This window comes from Dasypus novemcinctus, chromosome X (genome assembly GCF_030445035.2).
Source record: "Dasypus novemcinctus isolate mDasNov1 chromosome X, mDasNov1.1.hap2, whole genome shotgun sequence".
Taxonomy (NCBI): domain Eukaryota; kingdom Metazoa; phylum Chordata; class Mammalia; order Cingulata; family Dasypodidae; genus Dasypus; species Dasypus novemcinctus.
This window is the reverse complement of record NC_080704.1, coordinates 130,182,342-130,200,285: the sequence shown is the minus strand read 5'-3', so window position 1 is coordinate 130,200,285 and position 17,944 is coordinate 130,182,342. Positions and strand designations below refer to the sequence as shown.

Genomic DNA, 17,944 nt, shown 5'->3' with positions numbered 1-17,944 from the left:
ATTGCATTTTGGGCTCCTTTGCTCAGGCTGTCTGTTGGCTACATCATTTGATAGTACTATCAGAACATCAAATCCTGAATGCTGAGTTTACAGTTTCACCAAATCTTAAATATGTTAAAGTTTAAAATAAATTGTGAAAATAGGACTGTAACTATAACTGACTCCTGTTGAATTTGATTGTATATTTAGAAAACCTTATATACCTATTGACTTATAATTGTCATGCCTATATCTTCTAGGAGATTAATTGAGATGGAGCCAATTGGAGAATTGGAAACTCCTGATGTATGGGGATTTTCTTCAAAGAATCCTGAACTAGAGTAAGTGGTTAAAAGTATTTTAATACCTTATAACACTTGTTTAAATCTGGAGTATGTCTTCTTTTTTGTTGTTAACTAAATGAAGAATTTTAAGTACATCTCACATTTTCCCCCTTTATTTTCTTATATGCTATTCCACACCTTAAAATTGAAAAACATGGAACAGACCTAAGACTTAAGACATGTGGCTACTGGGTTTTGGCATGCTAATTGTACTCTTTAAATTGTGATTCATGGGGTGTTAGTTTCCTATTCATAGAAGGGTTCAATGTTAAACCAAATGATACATTTTATTGTTTTGAATTTTTTTCTTACCTAACATAATAGCAGATTGCCTGTCAGATATTAATATTACAAAGGGATGTTTAAAAACGAACATATAGTGCTATTTTGTGTGTTTAATTTTCCTATAGCCAATACTATCTGAAGGTTTAATTTTTTTTAAAGATTTATTTTTTATTTATTTCTCTCCCCCCCCCCGCCCATTGTCTGCTCTCTCTGTCCATTCACTGTGCGTTCTTCTGTGTCTACTCACATTCTTGTCAGCGGTACCAGGTACCTGTCTCTTTTTTTTCTTGTGTCATCTTGCTGCATCAGCTCTCTGTGTGTGTGGCACCACTCCTGGGCAGGCTGCACCTTTTTTGTGCTAGGCGGCTCTCCTTACGGAGCGCACTCCTTGCATGTGGGGCTCCCCTATATGGGGGACACCCCTATGTGTCAGGGCACTCCTTGCATGCATCAGCACTGCATGTGGGCCAGCTTACCACACAGGTCAGGAGACCCTGGGTTTGAACCCTGGACCTCCCATATGGTAGGCATATGCTCTATCATTTGAGCCAAATCTGCTTCCCAATGTTTTTTTCTTATATCTTTTCTTTTTGGTATTATTCAAAAATTTCTTTTGTCTCTTCTATTTCTGGGTCTACTTCAGATTTAGTTGAGACAGTGTGCTTGACAGGTAAACTAATTTGTGACAGGGTGATAAAGCATTATTACTTGAAACTTGTTCTTATAGACATATTTGGAAAAATGAAAAGAATCTGAATTCATAGAATTAGAGCTAGATGGAAACCTAAAAATAATTTTCTACGTAATACCCTAATTATTCCAGATGAATTCTGAGGAAGCAGTTATATGATATAGAAACTCCCTTTTTAACTCTTATAGAATTTTAATAATACACATTTTCAGAATTCTCTGCAACATAATGAATTTTATTTAAGTTCTTCTTGCTCTAGGGAGACAGAACACTTGCCGCTCTACCATGTGTCCTTTACATTCTTAGTATAAAATTATAAAGTCTCCCCTCAATCTTCTTACGTCATTTCTTCCACCTTTCCATATGCTTCCTGTTTTTCTACTTTTTGTCTTGTGGATTCTTCTGAAAATATAATTCCTCCATGTTGTTTTCAGTACGAATATTGTATTTTGTAAACTGTAATGTACTATGCAAAAGTAAGTGACAATTACATTATTATGAGCTTTTTTAAAAAAAACATTTATTTATTTCTCTCCCCTTCCCCCCTCCACCAGTTGTATGTTCTCTGTGTCTTTTTGCTGCGTGTTCTTCTTTGTCCGCTTCTGTTGTTGTCAGCAGCATGGGAATCTGTGTTTCTTTTTGTTGCATCATCTTGTTGCATCAGCTCTCCGTGTGTGCGGCGCCATTCCTGGGCAGGCTGAACTTTCTTTTGTGCTGGGCGGCTCTCCTTACGGGGCGTACTCCTTGCGCGTGGGGCTCCCCTGCACGGGGACACCCCTGCGTGGCATGGCACTCCTTGCACGCATCAGCACTGAGCATGGGCCAGCTCCACACAGGTCAAGGAGGCCCGGGGTTTAAACCGCAGACCTCCCATGTGGTAGACGAATGCCCTAACCACTGGGCCAAGTCCGCTTCCCCTATTATGAGCTTTTGTAGTCCCTCAGACTGTACTCTTACAGAGGTATTCCAGTGCTTACTTAAATGGTTCTGGCATAATCAGTCTCCTTCCTGAAAAATTTTAAGTCCATATTTTTATATTCTGTTGTCCATGTTTCACCATTTTTCTAATTCTTACAACCATTTTCTTTAAATTTAATTCTGATGAACATACACCAGTAGAGGATGAAGAGCCTAAGCAGTGCACTACTTCCAGCTTGTTCTTCAGAATATAGAGCATTTTTATTGGGAAGTTAAATAAGTTTATAAATAGTAGAACATTGGACTTTGTTTTTAGTCAAGTTGCCCATCATCCATTCCTTTTTAATATTTATTTATTTTTTTTAAACTTTTCCTTTTTTTTTAATTGGAGAATTTGTAAGTATACAGAAAAATCATGCATAAAATACAGATATCCAATATACCACCTATTATCAGCAACATGCATAGTGAGGTACATTTGTGACAAATGATGAATAAGCAATTTGAGAATTTTACTATTGTCCATTGTGTACAATAAAAGTCACTGTGTTGTACAGTCATATATTTTACATGAAAAATTATTCTAGTAGCAATTCAGTCTGTTAATTGCATTCACAATGTTGTCCTGCCATCACCACCATGTATTACCAAAACATAATCAACCAAAATAGAAACTAATTACAATTTAAGCATTTATCCCCATTACATAACTCCATCTGAGGCCCTGATAAACTAAATTCTAGTTTCTGAGTCAATGTATTTTCTCGTTATAATTATTTCATATCAGTGAGATCATACAATATCTTTCTTTTATGTCTGTCTTTTTTTTTCTTTTTTTTTTCTTTTTTTTTTTAATATTTATTATTATTATTTTTAATTACATTAAAAAAAATATATGAGGTCCCATTCAACCCCACCGCCCCCGCCCCCCACTCCCCCCACAGCAGCACTCTCTCCCATCATCGTGATACATCCATTGCACCTGGTAAGTTCATCTCTGAGCATCACTGCACCCCATAGTCAATGGTCCACATCATAGCCCAGACTCTCTCACGTTCCATCCAGTGGGCCCTGGGGGGATCTACAGTGTCCCGTAATTGTCCATGAAGCACTATCCAGGACAACTCCACGTCCCGAAAATGCCTCCACATCTCATCTCTTCCTCCCGTTCCCCACACCCAGCAGCCCCCATGGCTACCGTTCCCACACCCATTCCACATTTTCTCTGTGGACATTGGATTGGTTGTGTCCAATTTTTAATATTTAAATACAATAAAACTTATATTCAGAGATACATCCTTTTTATTTTTTTAACTTTATTTTGTACATTTAATAATTGAAAATAAGCAATGATTAGAAAAAGAAAACACAACTGAATAAAAGTACATTTCTCAATTATAAGTACTGGATACACATAAATTTTTTTTTAATCATTCAATATGCTACACAATATATTTTGTTCATAGTAACACAGTCATACAGTATTTGTCCTTTTATGTCTGACTAGCTTCGTTCAACATAATGTCCTCCAGGTTCATCCATGTTGTCATATGCTTTATGACTTCATTTCTTCTTACAGCTGCATAATATTCCATCATGTGAATATACCACAGTTTGTTTATCCATTCATCAGTTGATGGACACCTGGCATCAACTTTTGGCAATTGTGAATAATGCCGCTATGAACATCAGTGGGCAGATGTCTGTTCATGTCACTGCTCTCAGTTCTTCTGGGTATATACCCAGTAGTGGTATTGCAGGGTCACGTGGCAAGTCTATATTCAACTTCTTTAGGAACTACTAAACAGACTTCCACAGTGGCTGTACCATTCTGTATTCCCACCAATAGTGAATAAGTGTTCCTAACTCTCCACATCCTCTTCAGCACTTGTAGTTCTCCATCTTTTTAATAGTGGCCATTCTGATAGATGTGAAATGATATCTCATTGTAGCTTTGATTTGCATTTCCCTAATTATTAGTGAGGTTGACCATTTTTTCATGTGTTTTTTTTGCCATTTGTATTTCTTCTTTGGACAAATGTCTATTCAAGTCTTTTGCCCATTTTTTTAATGTGGTCGTTTGACTTTTTATTGTTGAGTTGTAAATCTTTTTTATATATCCTGAATATTAAACCCTTATCAGACGTGGGATTTCCGAATATATTCTCCCATTGAGTTGGCTGCCTTTTCACCCTTTTGTCAAAGTTCTGGGAGGTGCAAAAGTGTTTAATTTTGAGGAGATCCCATTTATCTCTTTTTACTTTTGTTATGCATGCTTTGGATGTAAAGTCAAAGAAACCACCACCTACTGCAAGGTCTCGAAGATGTTTCCCTACATTTTCTTCTAGTAATTTTATGGTCCTGGCTGTTATATTTAGGTCTTTGATCCATTTTTTAGTTGATTCTTGTTTAAGGAGTGAGGTAGCGGTCCTCTTTCATTTTATTTTGGTTAGAGAAACCCAGTTCTCCCAGCACCATTTGTTGAAGAGACTGTTTTCTCCCAATACCATGCACTTGATAGATTTGTCAAAAACCAGTTGACTGTACAGGTGAGGGTTTATTTCTTGATTCTCAATTCTTTTCCACTGTTTGATGTGTCTATCTTTATGCCAGTACCATGCTGTTTTGACCACTGTAGCTTTGTAATATGTTTCAAGGTCAGGCAGTGAAATTCCTCCCATGTCGCTCTTCTCTTTTAGAATGCTTTAGGCTATTCGGGTGCACTTTCCCTTCCAAATGAATTTGGTAATTGCCTTTTCTACCTCTGTAAAGTAGGCTGTTGGAATTTTGATTGGTATTGCATTGAAACTGTCTATCAGTTTGGGTAAGATTGACATCTTCACGATATTTATTCTTCTAATCCATGAACACGGAATATCTTTCCATTTGTTTAGTTCTTTTTTGAAACTTTTAGCATTGTTTTGTAGTTTTCTGCGTATAGGTCCTGTACTTCTTTGGTTAAATTAATTCTTAGGTATTTGAGTCTTTTTGTTGCCATTGTAAATGGAATTTCCCCCCTGATTTCCTCCTCAGATTGTTCAGTACTGGTGTACAAAAATATTACTGATTTTTGCATGTTGATCTTGTATCCTGTCACTTTGCTGAACTTATTTATTAGTTCAGGTAGCTTTGTCATGGATACTTCAGAATTTTCTAAATATAGTATCATGTCATCTGCAAACAGTGAGAGGTTTACTTCCTCTTTTCCTATTTGGATGTCTTTAATTTTTTTTTCTTGTCTAATTGCCCTAGCTAGAACATCTAATACAATATTGAATAACAGTGGTGACAGTGGGCATCATTGTCTTGTTCCTTATCATAGAGGGAAAGCTTTCAACCTTTCCCCATTGAGTACAATGTTGGCTGTGGGTTTTTCATATTTGCCTTTTATTATATTGAGGAATTTTCCTTCTATTCCTATCTTTCAAAGTGTTTTTATCAAAAAAGTATGCTCGATTTTGTCAAATTGATTTTCTGCATCAATTGAAATGATCATGTGTTTTTTTTTCCTTCAATTTATTAATGTAGTGTATTTCATTGATTGATTTTCTTATGTTGAACCAGCCTTGCGTACCAGGAATAAATCCCACCTGGTTGTGACGTATAAGTCTTTTGATATGCTGTTGGATTCTATATGCGATTATTTTGTTGAGAATTTTTGCATGTATGTTATTAGAGAGATTGGTCTGTAATTTTCTTTTCTTGTAATATCTTTATCTGGCTTTGGTATTAGGATGCTGTTGGCTTCATAAAATGTTTTGGGTAATTTTCCCTCCTGTTCAATTTTTTGGAAGATTTTAAACAGGATTGGTATTACTTCTTTTCAAAATGCTTGGTAGAATTCACCTGTGAAGCCATCTGGTCCTGGACTTTTCTTTGCTGGGAGATTTTTTATGACAGATTCAGTCTCTTCAAATGTGATTGGTTTATTAAGTTCTTGTATTTCTTGTAACGTCAGTGTAGGTTGTTTTTGCATTTCTTGGAATTTGTCCATTTCATCTAGGTTGTCTAGTTTCTTGGCATATGGTTCCCTTATTATCCTTTTTATTTCTGTGGAGTCCGTTGTAACTTCCACCCTTTCATTTCTCATTGTATTTATTTGCTTCTTCTCAGATACTTCTTTAGACATTACTTTTTTTTAGCATTTTATGTAGAAGAAAAAAAAGAAGTCTTTCATACACACCAAAAAAAAAGGTCCAAGAAAAGGGGAAAGAAAAAAGTCATCCAAAAGAAAACACAAGAAGTATTCTGATGATTATGACAGTGACTCTGGTTCTGAAATAGACTCTAGTAGTAAGAAAGCCAACATTGTTCGTAAGCCTTGTTTCAAACTTAGTTTTACTTCTTAAGATTTATTTTAGGAAAAGGTTTTTAGAAATAATCATAATACTCAAGATTTTTTGAGCACTCACTGACTTTGTGCCAGGCCCAATGCCAAGTGCTTCATATTCATTATTGCTAGTTAATTAACACAGTAAAGTACATTCTTATCACTTTACTCATCTGTCTTCATTAAGTTGAGTTCTTGGGAAGAATTCCCCTTCCTCAACAAAAAACAAAGAGTTTTTTTTTAATTAGGAAATTTGTCAAACATTCAGAAAAGTAAAGAGAATAGTATAATTATTACCATTTACTTATCACCTAGATTTACCAGTTGTTAGCATTTTGACATATTTGTTTCAAATATGGGTTTTTTGCTGTAAAGTAATGACCAATATGACATTTTAACCATAGATTTTTTTGTATGTATCTGTAAATGAAAGGACATTTTCCTACTTACCTATAATACTAATGTTTCAACCAATAAATTAGTAATGACCTCCTATAACCTGTAATACCTAGTGTGACTTTAATTTCTATGTCCCCAGTATCTAGCATGGTTGCTGACAAATAGTAATAAATGCTTGAATGAATTAACTTCTCTGTAACAACAAATGGGACAGCAAAAGGATATTTATCTACTCAAAGATATTGGGGTATTTGGATTTAAAAACTTTTTTTTCAATTATGTGTTTGACTTTCAGGTAAAGAAACAAAAAGAAGAGCAAAGAAAGCCAAGAAAAAGGAACAGAAGAAATGTAGACTGTTAGGTTTTTTTCTTTAACTTTGACTATGGAAAAGATCAAATGCATATAAAAGTACAGAGAATAGGGTAGTACTCTCTCGTGTACCCAGCACCCAGCTTGAACAATTTTCAACTCCTGGGCAATTGCCACTGCCCCCAATAATTTAAAAAAAAAATTTTTTTTAAGAATAGTTGTGGGTTTACAGAAGAATCATGCATAAAACAGAATTCCCATATACCACCCTACCACCAACACCTTGCATTGTTGATGCATTCTCTAACCCTAATCTATCTATCCCCTGATAACCTATATTCTAGCTTCTAACTCTGTGAGTTTGCTTATTATAAATAGCTCTTATCAGTGAGATCATACTCTGTTTGTCCTTTTGTGTCTGGCTTATTTCACTCAGCATAATGTCCTTCTGGCAGTTTTGAAGTTCTTTTTTGAATCCCAAAAGGTTATGTTTTAAAATTAATCCATTCCTGTGGGTTTGACTAAAAGTGAGACATGACTCAGGTTGAGTCTCTGCCCTCTTGCTGGATCTGATATAAACGGAAACACTGAGACACACACAGGAAAAGGGAGTTCTTCCATATTTGATCTGGCTATGTGAGAGAGGACTTTCGCCTACAACTGCAGAAAGGCAGAGAAGTTCCAAGAGACTGAGAGAGGAGGCCCAGAAGGAAACAAGCTTGGTTGCCCACAGCTGAGCTCCAGGAGATGGTAGCTTCTGGAATGGAAGGCAGAGACCTCAGCAGAGATCGGCAGCCATCGTCGTCATGTGGCTGTACACCAGGATTACCAGTAGCTGAATTTGGTAAGAAAGCATCTCTGATGATGCCTGGATTTGGACATTTCATGGCCTCAGAACTGTAAGATTTTACCCCAAATAAAATTCCCATTATAAAAGCCAACTCATTTCCGGTACTTTGTATCGGCAGCCTTTGGCAAACTAAGACAGTCCTCAAGATTAATACATGTTGTTTCATACATCAGAATTTCATTCCTTTTTTTTTTAAAGATTTATTTTATTTATTTATTCCCTCCCCCCCCTTGCTGCCTGCTAGCTGTCTGCTTTCTGTGTCCATTCGCCGCACGTTCTTCTGTGTCTGTTGTCTCCCTTTGTTGTGTCATCTTGCTGTGCCAGCTCTCCACGGGTGTGGGCCATCAGCTCTCTGCCGGCACGAGCTGTCAGCTTTCTGCCGGCGCGGGCCAGCTTTCCTTCACAAGGAGGCCCTGGGATGCGAACCCAATCGATGGAGCCACATCTGCTTGCAACTTCATTCATTTTCATGACTGGATAATATTCCATTGTAGGTATATAGTACATTTTGATTATCTATTCATCAGTTGATGGATACTTGGGTTGCTTCCATCTTTTGGAAATTGTGAATAATACCACTATGAATACTGGTATGCAAATATCTGTTCGAGTCCTTGCTTTCAACTCTTAGTATATACCTAGTATTAGAATTGCTGAGTTGTATGGCAATGTTATACTTAGCATTCTGAGGAACTGTCAGTTGTCTTCCACTGTGGCTGTACCATTTTACATTTCCACCAGCAATGAATGAGTGTTCCTATTTCTTCACATCCTCTACAACACCTGTAGTTTTCTGGTTTTTTTTTAATAGTAATCATTTCTAGTAGGTGGGAAATGATATCTCATTGTGGTTTTTCTTTTTTCCAATTTGAAAACAATTTAATAGTTAACCATTATTAAAAGAAAATCTCTTTCCAGACAACAATCATAGATTAACGTTAGAAGCCGATTATTAAAAACTAGGCTAGTATGGGATAGAGTGGACATGGTAATCACAACATATGAAATTAGTTTTAGATTTATACTTCAGAATTTATGTAACCTTTAAAGGTTCCTATCAAGGTTGCTTAAAACTTTTAAATTCAAGAGCTGCAATTTAAGATATATTCTAGTAAAAATTAATGCACTGAAATTAAATGTCATTAAGTTAGATGGATCTGGATAAGTTTTATAAGCTCCCTTTTTAAAAGATTGTCACCAAATTGTAAATATAAAAACTTTTAAATTCTCATAGACAACTCATAACCCCTCAAGTGTACTTGTTTTTTAAAAAAAAACAAATCAATTTTATTGATACATATTAATAAAGCATACAATTCATCCAAAGTGTACAATCAGTGGTATTTGGTATAATCACATAGTTGTGCATTCATCACTTCAATCATTATTAGAGCATTTTCATTATTTTAATAATACTAATAAACAAAAAAACAGACAAACAAAATTCTTCACCTCTCAGTCTCTCTATACTTCCCCTGCTGTACATAGTTGCTATTTCTGGCTATTGCACAGTTTTTATTAAGCAGTTTGATTGAGATATATTCACATACCGTATGATCTATCCAAAGTGTATAATCAATGGCTTTTAGTTTAATCACAATGTTGTGCATTCATCACCATAAAAAATTTTAGAAAAATTTCATTACCCCCAAAAGAAAATCTCTACACCATTTAGCTTAACTGACATAACCACTAATCTAATTTCATCTCTATAAAATTATTTATGTTTACATTTTATATAAATGGACTCATACAACATGTAGTACTTTGTGTCCAGTTTCTTTCACTTAGCATAACGTTTTTTTAATAGTCTGATGCTAACATCTTGTAGTATTAATAAACATTTCTTCAGCTTCAAAGAAAAATGGTTTTATGTATGCAATTTTACCCATATACATATTTCACATGCGGTTTTACTATTCTACACAGTTCGATGTTATATTTTTTAGCTTTCCATTTGGTAATATACATGACATTAGTCTTTCCCTTTAAACGATTTTCATACCCATGTAATAGTACTGCTAGTTACAATAATTATGTTGGGCTTTCACCTTTTCTATTCATTTCCAAAGATTAATACGCATCCTTTTAACTAATTCTGCACAAGTTAACCCTCAGCTTTCCATTCTCTAACATCATTCTATTTTCTGGTGACTCATATTCAAGTTATTAAACCCATGAGTACACAATATATTTAGTTTATAATAGCACAGTCATACAGTATTTGTCCTTTTCTGTCTGACTTGCTTCACTCAAAATAATGTCCTCCAGGTTCATCCATGTTATCATATGCTTTATGACTTCATTTCTTCTTACAGCTGCATAATATTCCATTGTGTGTATACACCAGAGTTTATCCATTCGTCAGTTGATGGACACCTGGGTTGTTTCTAACTTTTGGCAATCATGAATAATTCCGATATGAACATTGGTGGGCAGATTTCTGTTTGTGTCACTGCTCTCAGTTCTTCTGGGTATATACCCAGTAGTGTTATTGTGGGGTCACATGGGAAATCTATATTCAGTTCATTTAGGAACTGCCAAACAGACTTCCACAGTGGCTGTACCATTCTATATTCCTACCAACAGTGAATAAGTATTCCTAACTCTCCACATCCTCTCCAACAATTGTAGTTCTCTGTCTTTTAATAGTGGCTGTTCTGATAGGTATGAAATGATATCTCATTGTATTTTTTTTTAAGATTTATTTTTTATTTATATCTCTCCCCTTCCCCGCCCCCCCCCCCCCCGGGTTGTCTGCTCTCTGTGTCCATTCGCTGTGTGTTCTTTTTTTGTGTGATATTCTCATAATATCCTTTTTTGATCCTTTTTATTTTTGTGGGGTCAGTTGTAACTTCACCCCTTTCATTCTGGTTTTATTAATTTGCTTCGACTTCCTTTTTTTCTTTGTTAGTCTAAGTAGGAGTTTGTCAATTTTATTGATCTTCCCCAAAAAACAGCTTTTGGTTTTGTTGATTTTCTGTATTGTTTTTTATTTTTGATTTCAATTTCATTTATTTCTGTTCTAATCTTTATTATTTCTTTCCTTCTGCTCACTTTGGGAGTGGTTAGCTATTCTTTTTCTAGTTTTCTCCAGTTGTACAGTTAGAATTTAGATTTCAGTTCTTTCTTCTTATTCTTCTTCCTTTTCCTCTTCTCCTTTTCTTCCTCTTCTTCTCTTTCCTCTTTCTCTTCTTCATTCTCCTCTTCTTCCTCTTCCTCCTGTTCCTCCTCCTCCTCCTCCTCCCCTCCTCCTCCCCCTCCTCCTCCCCCTCCTTTCCTTCCTCCCCCTCCTTTCCTTTCCTCCTCCTCCTGATTGAACCCAGGACCTTGCCCTTGTAAATGGGAAGCAGGTGCTCAGCCACTTGGGCTATATCCACTCCCTTTCCTCTTTTTTAATATAAGCATTTAGGACTCTAAATTTCCCACTAAAGATTGCCTTCACTGTATCCCATACGTTTTGATGTGTTGTATTCTTGTTTTCATTCGTCTCACTATATTTACTAATTTCACTTGCAGTTTCTTCTTTGACCCATTGACCTCTTTCCTATTATTGTTTTCCAGTTTCATTCCATTATGATCTGAGAAGGTGCTTTGTTTAATTTCATTTTATATTATTGAGAGCTGCATTATGAGCTAACATGTGGTCTATCCTAGAGAAAGATACATGGGCACTTGAGAAGAATGTATAACCTGGTGAGTTTGGATGCAATGTTCGCTATATGTCTGTTAGGTCTAACTCATTTATCATATTGTTCGAGTTCTCTGTTTCTTTGTTTTTTTATTTTTGTACATTTAATAATTGAAAATATAAACAATAGTGCAGTAATTAAAAATAAAAAGAAAACACAGTTGAATAGAAACATAGTTTTTTTGTTGATCTTCTGTCTAGTTGTTCTCTAATAGGCTCCAACTATTATTGTAGAGAGATCTCTTTCTTCTTTCAGTTTTCCCAGAGTTTGCCTCATGTATTGGCATACCCTGGTTAGGTGCATCGATATTTATTACTGTTATTTCTTCCTGGGCAATTGTCCCTTTTACTAATATATAACAGCCTTCTGTATCTCTGTAATAACTTTTATTATTAAAGTCTCTTTTGTCTAATATTAGTATAGCTACCCCTACTCTTTTTTATTTACTGTTTGTGTGGTGTATCTTTTTCAAACCTTTCATTTTCAGCTGGTTTGTAACCCTGAGTCTAAGGTGAGTCTCTTGTAGGCAGCATATGCATGGCTCTTTTTTTTTTATCCATTCTGTGAGCCTATGTCTTTTGATTGGGGAGTTTAATCCATTCACAGTCAATGATCTTACTGTAAAATGCAGTATTTGCTTCCACCATTTTATTTGGTTTTCATATGTCATATCTTATTTTTACCTGTCTTTTTATTCTTTTCGTTATCCTTTCTGTTATTCTTTCTTCTATACTTTCCTCCAAACCTCTCCCTCCTGTCTGTTTCTTTCAGGCTGTAACCCTTTAATAGTTCCTGCAAGGGTAGATTCTTTTAAAGAACTCTCTTAGTTTCTGTTTGTTTGTGAATATTTTAAATTCACCTTCATATTTGAAGAACAATGTTGCTAGGTAACGATTTCTCAACCAAAAGTTTTTCTCTTTCAATATCCTAATTGTGTCATACCTCTGTCTTCTTGCCTCCAGGGTTTCTGATGAGAAATCTGTAATAAATCTTACTGGGTTTCCCTTGTATGTGATGGTTTACTTCTCCCTTGCTACTCTCAGAATTTTCTCTTTATCTGTGATGTTTGACATTATGTGTAGTATGTGCTTTGGAGTAGGTCTATTCTGATTTATTCTGATGGGGTACGCTGTACTTCTGGACAAGTAATTTAATTTCTTTCCTGAGAGCTGGGAAATTTTCAGCTGTTATTTCCTCAAATACTATTCTTTTCCCTTTTTCCTTCTTTTTTCCTTCTGGAATGCTCATGACATATCTGCTGTTGCATTTCATGTTTTCATTCCACTCCGTGAGCCTCTGCTCAATTTTCTCCGTTCTTTTTTTCCTTTGTTCTTTTCTTTCTTCAATTTCAGCTGTTCTGTCTTTTGTATCACTTATTCTTTCTTCTGTCATTTTGAGTCTGCTATTGTATGCCTCTAATGTGTTCTCATTATCACCTATCTTGCCTTTCATTCCCATGAACTGTGTTACATTTCTTTCTTTTTATTTATTTATTTTTTGAGGCACTGGGGCCAGGGAATGAACCTGGAACCTCATATGTGGGAAGCCAGCACTCAACCACTGAGCCACATCAGCTCCCCTGAGTTGGTTTTAGCTTATTGCTTGTTTTTTTGTTTTTTCTTTTATAAAGATTTATTTATTTATCTCCCCCCTCCCCCATTGTTTGCTCTTGCTCTCTGTTCTCTATGTCTGTTCGTCGTCGTCATCTTTTTTTTTTAGGAGGCACCGGAAACCTAACTCAGGGCCTCCCATGTGGGAGGTTGGTGTCCAATCACTTGAGCCAGTTCTGCTCCCTGATTCTTGTGTCTCTCATTGTGTTTTCCTCATTGTGTTTCCTCATTGCATTATCTCAGTGCATCATCTTGTTGCATCAGCTCGCTGTGGCAGCCTCTCACGGCACTCTCTTGCTCATCTTCTTTAGGAGGCACTGGAAATTGAACCCAGGACTTCCCATGTGGGAAGCAGATGCTGAACCACTTGAGCTACATCTGCTCCCCTCTGTTACTCTTCTATTCAGGTTTTCAAATTCTTCTTTGTGCTTGCTTAGTGCCTTCTTGATGTCCTTTATCTCTTTAGCCATATTGTCTTTCAACTCATCAATTTGATTTTCGAAATTTGTGTGCATCTCATTTATTAGTTGTTTCAAATCCTGCATCTCTTCTGGGGCTTTTTTTTTAAAGATTTATTTATTTATTTATTTATTTTATTTCTCTCCCCTTCCCCCACCACCTTGGTTGTCTGTTCACTGTGTTTATTTGCTGCGTCTTCTTCTTTGTCCTCTCCTGTTATTGTCAGCGGCATGGGAATCTGTGTTTCTTTTTGTTGCGTCATCTTGTTGTGTCAGCTCTCCGTGTGGGCAGCACCATTCCTGGGCAGGCTGCACTTTCTTTTGCCCTGGGCAGTTCTCCTTACGGGGCGCACTCTTTGTGCGTGGGGCTCCCCTACGTGGGGGACACCCCTGCATGGCACGGCACTCCTTGCGCGCATCAGCACTGTGCATGGGCCAGCTCCACATGGGTCAAGGAGGCCCGGGGTTTCAACCGCAGACCTCCCATGTGGTAGACGGACGTCCTAACCACTGGGCCAAGTCCGCTGCCTCTCTTCTGGTGCTTTGATGTATTTCTTTTCTTGGACCATTTCTTCCATTTTCTTGGTATGGCTTGTAATTTTTTGCTGCTGTCTAGGAATCTGATTAGGGTGCTGAGTTTACTCAGATGCTCAATTTCTCTTTTATTATAAGGTTTTCATGGCAGGAGGTTGTATATTACTGCTGTTCTTTGGTTCTTGCTTCAACCTGATCTTTGTTTAGGATTGTCCTTGTTAGTTGCTCAAATCTGGGTTCTGGACCCAGTAATTTGTTGCAGACTTTCTTCCTAGGGTCTTGGGGAGGCAGGCTGTTAGGCCTGTGAAAGCTTCTCTTATTTACTTTTAAATTTCCTCACATGCACTTCCTTGGTCTGCCAACAGATAGCTCTCTTTGGTAGCCCTCTCAGTTCTATGCCTGGTTGGAGTGTGTTTGCTACAATACCAACCAGACTAGTGTGACAGGTTCCTGCTTGGAGGCTAAGAGCCTTGTAATTTAAACTTTCTCGGAGGCAGTTCTCCAACCTTTGCTGGTAGCTCTCTCCCTTTACCCAGGTAGCAAATAATTCCACTATCTCCTGCATCCTCAGCAACCAGTCTGAGCAATAAAGAGGGAGATTGTGGGGGTTGGATCTCTTTATTCCCTTACTGGCTACTAAGGGAAACAATGGTGCAGCCCCATCTGACCTGGAAGGGCCTGTCGGACACAGCAGACCAAATCCATAGGTTAAAATCTGAGTCAGCCTTAGGCTGTGCCCCTCTTTCTCCCTTTTCCTGGGGAGGTAGCTCCCTGGTGCCCCCTTTGTCTGTAGCTGCTGGCTCCAAGTCATGAGAATTCAAAAGTGTCTATAGGGTGGGGGAAAATGCTGGTGTTTGCAGCTGTGGCTTTTTACTCAGTTTTGCCTTTGTGATTCTTTGCTTTGCCCCTCTCTCTTCTAGGCTATGCTCAGCCTTCTCTTGTTGTCTTAAACCCTAGAAGATTTTTTTCCAGGACACTTCTGCCTGTCCTCTAGCTATTTTTCTGGGAGAGAAGAGAATTCCATGTCTTTCTAGTCCTTCATCTTCCCAGAAGTCTCAAATGTACCTCTCATTGTGGTTTTGATTTGTGTTTCCTTAATAGCTAGTGATATTAAGCATTTTTTTTCATGTGTTTTTTAGCCATTTGTTTTTCCTCTTTGGAGAAATGTGTATTCAAGTCTTTCGCCCAGTTTTTATTTGGGTTATTTGTCTTTGGTGTTGAGTTGTGGGATTTCCTTAAATATTATGGATGTTAAACACTTATCCAACATGTGGTTTCCAGATATTTTCTCCCATTAAGTAGGTTTTTCTTCAATTTCTTGACAAGATCTTTTGATGTACACAAGTTTTTAATTTTGAGGAGGTCCTATTTATCTTTCTTCTTTCATTGCTTGTGCTTTGGGTCTAAAGTCTAAGAAAGCATTGCCAACCACAAGATCCTGAAGATTCTTCCCTACATTTTCTTCTAGGAGTTTTATAGTTCCAGCTCTTATATTTAGGTCTTTGATCTATTCTGCATCAATTTTTGTATATGGTGTGAGACAGATGTCCTCTTTTCATTCCTTTATTTATTTTACTTTTTTTTGTTTTTTTCTATTGGTTTTTGTACATTTTTCCCCATTCTCATTTTATTTAGGAGTAATCATGTACTTCCCCCTCTGCTCTGAGATGGTGCCCTCATCTGCTTGCTTGTTTTTTTTCTCATTTGTGCTCATTGTCTGCTCACTGTTTTTCTCATTGCCTACTCAGTTTTTTTGCTCATTGTCTGCTCGTTGTCTGTTTTTTTCTTTTTTCTTTAGGAGGCATTGGGAACCAAACCTGGGACCTCCCATGTTGGAGTTGGGTGCTCAGCTGCTTGAGTCGCATCCACTCCTTGTTTGTTTTTTTGTTTTTGCTATATTGTCTGTTCATTATTTGCTCATTGTCTTGCTCGTTGTCTGCTTATTGTTTTTGCTCAGGGTCTGCTTATTGTCCTCTTATTGTTTGGTTTATCTTTTTTAGGAGGCAATGTGAACTGAACCTGGGAGCCCCCATGTGGGAGGCAGGTGCTCAACTTCTTGAGCCACATCCTTTCCCCATCTCTTTCATTCTTTTGCTTATGGATCTCCAGTTCTCCCATTACCATTTGTTGAAGAGACTATTCATTCCCAATTGAGTGGTCTTGGCAACCTTGAAAAATCAATTAGCCATAGATGTGAGGGTCTGTTTCTGAACCCTCAATTTAAGTACATTGGTCAATATATTTATCCTTGTGTGGATACCATACTGTTTTGACCACTGTAGCTTTGTAATACGCTTTATTTTTTTCTTTTTTTTTCTACATTTCTTTTTTTAATCTTTTGTTCTTTTTTTGTTTGTAATATGCTTTAAAGTCAGGAAGTGTAAGTCTTCCAATTTAATTTTTCTTTTTCATGATGTTTCTATTTTCTTGTGTTGAACCACCCTTGCATACACGGGATAAAAACACACCATGGTGTGTAGTTCTTTTATGTGCTGTTGGATTCCATTCACAAGTATTGCGTTGGGGATTTTTGCATCTATATTTATAAGAGTTATTGGCTTGTAATTTTATTTTACTGTGGTGTCTTTATCTAGTTTTGGTATTAGCATGTTTGGGCTTCATAGAATGAGTTAGGAAGTATTTACTCCTCTTCAATTTTTTTAGAAGAGTTTGAGCAGGATTGATATTAATTCTTCTTGCTGTATTTGGTAGAACTCACCCGTGAAGCCATCTGGTCCTGGGCTTTCTTTGTTGGAGTTTTTTTGTTTTTCTGTTTTTAGATACTGGGGCCAGGGATTGAACCAAGGACCTTGTATGTGGGAAGCTAGCACACAACCACTGAGCCACACTGGCATCCCCAAGCTGGCTTTTTCATTTGTTTTGTTGTAGTTTATTTTTGTTGTTGTTTAGAAGGCACTGGGAACTGAACCCAGGTCCTCCTATGTGGAAGCAGGTATTCAACTGCTTGAGCCATATCCATTCCCCTGTTGGGAGGGTTTTGAGGACCAATTCCATTTTTTTTTTAGATTTTATTTATTTATTTAATTGTCTTTTTTTTAGGATACATAGATCACACAAATATGTTACATTAAAAAATATAAGAGGTTCCCATATACCCCACCCCCCAATCCTCCCACATCAACAACCTCTTTCATCACTGTGGCACATTCATTGCATTTCATGAATACATTTTGGAGCACTGCTGCACTGCATGGATTATGGTTTACATTATAGTTTACACTCTTCCCCAGTCCATTCAGTGGGTTTTGGCAGGATATATAATGTCCAGCATCTGTCCCTGTAATATCATTTAAGACAACTCCAAGTTCCAAAAATGCTCCCACATCACACCTCTTCTTCCCTCTCCTTGCCCTCATCAACTACTATAGCCACTGTCTCCACATCAATGATATAATTTCTTCCATTGCTAGAGTCACAGTAGTTCTATAGTAGAATACCAGTAAGTCCACTCTAATCCTTATTTTATTCCTCCATCCTATGGACCCAGGGATGGTGATGTCCACTCCACCTCTAAATCGAGAGG

The 17,944-nt window shown here is 37.0% G+C and overlaps 1 protein-coding gene across 9 annotated transcripts in view; it reads left to right on the top strand.

Annotated features, from left to right (window-relative positions):
- The window catches only part of LOC101411159 (rhox homeobox family member 2), a 104,402-nt gene that overhangs the window by 2,805 nt on the left and 83,653 nt on the right, over positions 1-17,944 (top strand). For all 9 annotated transcript variants that reach the window (XR_011648022.1, XR_011648025.1, XR_011648026.1 and 6 more), the window contains exons 3-4: positions 240-320; positions 7,242-8,100. The gene's annotated coding sequence lies outside the window, so the exon portion shown is untranslated. The remainder of the gene's footprint in view (positions 1-239; positions 321-7,241; positions 8,101-17,944) is intronic.